The sequence below is a fragment of the Ambystoma mexicanum genome, chromosome 2q (assembly GCF_040938575.1).
Source record: "Ambystoma mexicanum isolate Mex_15411 chromosome 2q, UKY_AmexF1_1, whole genome shotgun sequence".
Lineage (NCBI taxonomy): Eukaryota > Metazoa > Chordata > Amphibia > Caudata > Ambystomatidae > Ambystoma > Ambystoma mexicanum.
In genome coordinates, this window is record NC_090924.1 from 1293174626 (window position 1) to 1293181030 (window position 6405).

Consider the following 6405-nt stretch of genomic DNA (forward strand, 5'->3'; position numbering starts at 1 on the left):
AGAAAATGTTATTGTATAAGTTACAAAGAGCTAACCACACACCTGAGGAAATATAAAGCGATACAGTCCTCTGTGATGAGATTCACCGGGCGGAAAATGTCATTAGATTTATATGCGCTTTCGTCTTACCTTACAAGGCACCCTACAAAAGTGGGTTACCATCTAAAGGATTCCAATGCAAGAAAGAAATTGTCGGCCCTGTAAAAAGCCGGGTGCGGCAGAAATGCTACAGCATTGGCTGATTGGCTGTAGCACAACACTAGGGCTGAGGAAAATGTGGTTGGGAAAGTTCATAAGGAGATTAGTGGATTTAACCAGGCAGGTCATGTGGGCTAGACTCTTCTATGTATACTCTTTCTCAATGACCGTTGCTTTAGTGAATATTTTAATAGTGATACACAAAAGGTTGGGGGAAAATGTTTTTCTCGATTAGTCCACCATAATGAAGCAGGGAAGGGAGTAATGTGTCGGATAGGTGGAAAATGTAATGTTAGGGGTTAGAAAGGGAGGACCTGATGGGTACATAGTATGTGGCATTATATTGTATCATGTTGAATGAATTAATGTCTGTAATGTTTGTTTTAGAATGTTCTGTCTAAAGTAAATGATTGCCATTTGTAATGAACTAAGATTTTTGAAGTATATGCTTAAAAATGTATTCAAGTTTTTTATAAAACTATAAATACAACAAAAGCAAAATAGGGTGAGGCACTGCCATATATATGCCACTTCAGCGTTGTGTTGCCAGTTACTTCCATATTATGCTAATTATAGCTGCATGTCAGGTATTGTCATTAAATGAAAAGTAGATCCACTACATTGCCAGTTGCTACCATAATACAGTATTGGACAATCCAGGTCACTTTCAGTGTACAGGAGGATTAATTATTTGATATTCAGATAGCGCTTTTTGCCAAAGCACCGTACATAGAATATATGCACATACAATTATCATCCCAATTGAAGAAGGTACTCATTTATCAACCTTAGAAGAATGAAAGGCTGAGTTGGCATTGCCGGAATCTGAAACTGTGACCTGCAGATCACAAAGAGATTGCAGCAGCGAGCGTTCAACCTGCTGAGCTATTTTACCACTTTGCTATTAGAAATACAATGCCTCCATAATAAAACATGTCACAACTGGCTGCACAATGTCGTCCAGACATGTAATAACACTTATCATGTGTGCTGTAGCCTTGATAGTGCACTGTAAAAAATGTCATGCCACAGTAAGACATAGCTAGACTGGCAGCATCAAAATGCCAATTTAACCACATAAAAAAACACTTATCATGCCTACTTTATCATAGATGCCCAGAAAAATATACAATGACATAGTAAGTACTGGCTGCACTCAAATGCCAGTCTAGCCAGGTAATTACACTTATCATGATTACTTTATCAGGGATACTGAGTACAAAATGTTAAGCCACAATAAGAAATTGCTAGTCTAGCTGCAGCAAAATGATAGTCTAGACACAAAATAACACTTATGATGCTTACTTCAATATAGATGCCCAGAAAAATATGCCATGACGCAGTAAGACATGGCTAGACTGGTTGCATCCAAATTTCATTTTAGACAGGTAATAACACTTCTCATACTTACTTTATTATAGATGCCATGTAAGAATGTCATGCCACAGTAAGACATGACTAGAGTGGCTGTACCAAAATGTGAGTTTAGCAACTAATAACACATATCATGCCTGCTTTAACAGGGATGCCCACAGTGGCGCAACGGCCATTGGGTTTATCAGGCTTTAGCCCCCATCCCTTCATAATTTTGGGCTATGACTTGACCTGGCTCACCTATAGAGCCGTAGCAGGACAGAAAAGGTTAAATACAATAAATGGTGTCTGCGGCTTCACAGTTAACAAAGGTCCAGCAATTACTAATGTAAAACGTTTCATTATTAACACCTTTAAACAATTGAAATCGCAATGGGGGTTAGTACTTGCATGTCAGGGGAGTGATTGGAAGGGTAGAGGGGGACAGGAGACAGCTCATTCTCAAAGCAGTTCTTAAGTGTGTGCTTTCAAACGTAAAGGAGAGGGTTAACTTCTTGTAATAGTGAAACTGCACTGGAATAGTAACATTAGAATGTGTAAAGAAGTTGGATGCCCCCTCAAAAGTATGTTTCCCCCCACCGTCTCTGAAGATAGCACCTCCCCTAACATTTTAAGTGCTAGCCCCTCAGCCCACACTTTTAGCCTAGGTGCAAGCCTTGATAGTGCAACCCCCTCCTGCTGGGCACTTCTGAGAAGTCCCCTCTCCCTGCTACTCTCCTCATCCAACCTGAAAAAGCAAATTCTTGGTCCAGCATTACCTCCATGTCCCTTCATGTCCCTCTTCCTCGTCCCAGTGCTTACATAAGAGGCCAGGTGCTTCATAGGCAAGTACTGGGACGAGGAATGGTAGTACTAGGAGTAACGAAGATTACCAGTAAGTAATCTAGGCATTGAACACAAGCATATTCATTCACACACTATTCACATGCTCATTTACATGTGCTGTGCACCCATTCACTCTTCACTCTCACACCCTGGCACACATTACATAATACACATATACATACACACGCACACACGCACCCTTTCAAGCATGCATGCACGCACGCACAAACATTTGCAAAAAAGAAATGTCTTACCTATTCCTGAATCTGTTACTGCTCTAAAGAACTCCTCTGCAGGCAGGCCACTCCGGCTCCCATGCTCCACACACGCAAGCAAGGAACCACTCTGGTGCCTGCCATGCGCAGAGCAGTGGAGCCGGAGCCTTCCATGTCCTGTGAGGAGGGGTTCTTTTTGAAGTCTTCCTGACTTCAAAAAGAAATGATTCTCGTTACGGAAAACCATAACAGAAATTATTTCTTTCTGAAGTCAGAGTGACTTAAAGAAATGAATGTAAAGAGGACCCTCTCTGAGAGACGTCTTACTTTCGCCTTCTCTCTGAGTTTCCAACCCTTAACCAGGGGTCGCACAGGAGTTAGCAGGGGTCACAACTGCGACCCCCGGTCACCCCCAATTGAAGCTCAGCAGAGCCAAGAATGATGGTTAGATTCAAAAAAGTGGATAGATGCACAGCGAGTAGAGTGCTCGCTTTGACATCCGTGCAGAGCCTGTTAACGCAGGTTCGAATCCCGGCCCTGCTCAGATACCTGAGGGTTCGTAGCGCTATATAAATGCCTAATTATTATTATTGTTATGTGTACCTCAAATCTACTCTCTCACATCCAGCGCAGCTTCTAAGTCAATGAAAGTGACAGGGAAAACAACCCCCTCCTTTTTTGAACGGTCTAGTTTTTTCCATAACACCTGTTTTAATACAGACTTAAACAGGGTCCCTGTTTCATAGAATCTCACATTTTCTTCACATCATGAAAGCTGCATTACTGTGCCAAACGTTGACTACATGCAACAGTCCTTCTCACACGGTTGTGTTTAATGTTGTTGTGTGCCTATGTTTTTGAAAGTACAGTTGCCAAACCCATAGTCGATTTTGAGGCTACTATTACTTTGTGTTCTGGCACTTGTAGAGTTCATTCAAGGTGACGAAATTTAAAGATGCAACTGTTCTTTTTATGCTTAACATAAGAATGCATATATTTGTCATGTAGGTTTATAATATGATTTGTTCATTTTCAAGTAATCTTTCTATTAATCAAAGTGTCATTTTGGATCGTAAAAGCTATACATTAAAACAAAGTTGTGTAAATGCCAACATGCCCCATTCCATTCTGGCAATGATGGTCCAATCCTAGACTTTACTTTGCATTGTGAGACATGCAGTCCTGGATTTCCTTATTAAACTGCAGGACTACAAGTCTCAGTGATAAAAGAAAAAAACACAGACTGGACCAGCCTCCCAAATGAAATAGGACATTTGGCATGTGTAATATTTGGACCAGCTAGAGCTGGGAGAATATATGGTCACAAGTCTATAGTGAAAAGCCGGGTTCAAGTACCAGGCTTCGTCACTTAACCAAATCGTATATTCATAACCAAATGTTTTCACTGTGCCGTACGTATGCCAACATTGGGATGACAGACACGTGTTCTGTGTTGTTGAGTGGTGGGGGTAAGATCCCAAGAATGGGTTTGTGATATAAAAGTATAGAAGCAGGATGCCAGTTATGAGTTTTGTGTTTTAAGGCATGGGGAGCAGGGAGCGCGGGGGAGAGGGGGACTTAGGGGGCTTCATTTGAAAGCTCAGCTTCTGCTTCATTTGAAAGCTCAACTTCTGATTGGCTCGTAGGGCCAAGACAGACTCCTGGCTCGGCTATGGTACATCTCTACCATACATGCCAACAATATAACTTCCAATCATCAGACACCCGTCCAGTCCTGGTTTCAATTTTGCATTCTGGGACTTGTAGTCCAGGAATTCAAAATTATATAAACCCAGGGCTACAAGTCCCAGAATGCAAAGTGAAAACCAAGTCTGGACCAGTGACTCCCGAATGGAATGGGACACGATGCCATGTATGCTGTAACCAGGAATGTCTGGCTCTGCCACCTCTACATAACATGAGCATTTACAAGTATTTACCCTATTTTGCCTTGGGAACGGCCCAAGTGCTAGGCTGACGTTATTACCCCCACACATGATCCTCAGGTACACAGTGCACTCGGGGGTTCACTCCTGTTGGCTGTAGTCTCCTGCTTTGTAGCTTTTCAGCTTGGTTAGTTTTGGTTATCTGGTGTCACGATAGCACCAGTTACAAGCTGAAGCTATTGCACTGGATTACTGCTGGGGAGTAGTGGGTATGAAGAGGAACACAAAGCTTGCAGGTGTTGTTTGGTTATTGACCCACCCATTGACTGCCCATGGCCATGCTGCTAATCCTATGGCCATTCACACCCACCAACCTGCCCTCCCCCCTCCACCGCTACACCCAACACACCTCCCACTGGGATCTCTTTGAGATAGCTTTGGCAAACCTTCTCAAGGCTTATCAAGCTGTGTGCTGGAAGTGGCTGTCAGTGTAATTTCAAAGCAGTCTTCTGATAGTTGTGGCTTAAGTGGTGCGGTAAATGAACTGTTTTAATAAAAATGTCTTAACCAAGTGCGCCTTCGGCCGTTTGACTTATAAGCAGTACGCGTGTCCTTCACTGAAGTCCTGTTAAAAAAAAGCATGGGCAAAGCCAACAGTTTTGCCTCGTGTTAATTTATTAGGCATTTGCCAGGCACTGCTATTATATACCCAGGTGATCGCACCATTTCGCAGATGCTACCATTGATGGGCAGACAATACCACTATGGCAGTGCCTGGCACATGCGTTTCTCATGCCTACACTAAACTGTTGGCCTTGCCAATGCGTGTGCATTGTGCTTGCAGTCCGCCATTTCAGAAGGAGCCGCCGCAGTGAGCCTGGGCAGCCTGTGGCAGCCTGTGGCAGCCTGTTTCCTGCTTCAGCCGCGGAAGTGAGCCGCTCGCTCGGTCTCTGCCACCCCTTCGTTTCTTCTTTTCATAGTCATCTCTGTTCTTTGATAGTTTCTCTTTATCCCCGTGGCTGCAAAGCAGGGGAACTGGAACTATCCTGGCGATAGTTTTAGAAATGCGTCCTGTTCAATCAGCAACAGGAATCGGTCAAAACTAATAAGTATTTCACGAAAAGAAGAAAAAAAAGCCTTCTCGCGTCGGTGCACTTCCAGCCACCCCAGCCCTGAGCCACGAGTATGACCATTAATCACCGTGGAGAGCCCCCTGCAGCTGGGCTCCCCGTTGCGTTACGTGGTCCCTCTAACGTGCCCAATTCTGTACAACGAGTAGATAATAACTAGAAAAAACACGGTGATTTATTTATGCCACACCGGATATAAGCCGAGCACCAGTGTGCACAAGTATTTTTATATATTGGAATATCTGCCCTATGTTTGTAACTTTTGTAACTGTCAGGATGGCCGAGCGGTCTAAGGCGCTGCGTTCAGGTCGCAGTCTCCTCTGGAGGCGTGGGTTCGAATCCCACTTCTGACATCCTTTTATTTGTCCTTCTGATGTACGATATTTAAGTACCATTAAAAATTTGTCGGCTCCGCATATTAGCACATACCTAAAGGAATTTTTAAATATTACATCTTTCAGAAAAGTAATTTGATTCATTTAAACTATTCTGTGAACGAACATGAACTCTAATTACGAGGACACAATATGTTACACCTGATTTCGGAGTTATCCCAATCGGATGCTCGAATTGTATCAGTTATTAAGCACATCATTTACAGGACGAACACCTCTGCTTCAGGCAACACAAGTTTTGTTAGTTGTTTTTTTTTAAGTTCACGCCTTGTAAATACTGATTCTCTTATTCGCCACAAGGGGGCGCCTTAACGTTCGGAATTCCTTGACGTGCACAGTAGCTCCACTCCTGACTAATCTGTTAATATGTTCGCAGTGGGGA

The 6405-nt window shown here is 43.1% G+C and overlaps 1 non-coding gene across 1 annotated transcript; it reads left to right on the forward strand.

The window, feature by feature from the left end:
- The first annotated feature begins 5898 nt into the window (after nucleotides 1–5898).
- TRNAL-CAG (transfer RNA leucine (anticodon CAG)) lies at nucleotides 5899–5981 on the forward strand. The gene has a single exon. It is a non-coding gene; the product is annotated as a tRNA-Leu (tRNA).
- The last annotated feature ends 424 nt before the right edge of the window (nucleotides 5982–6405 follow it).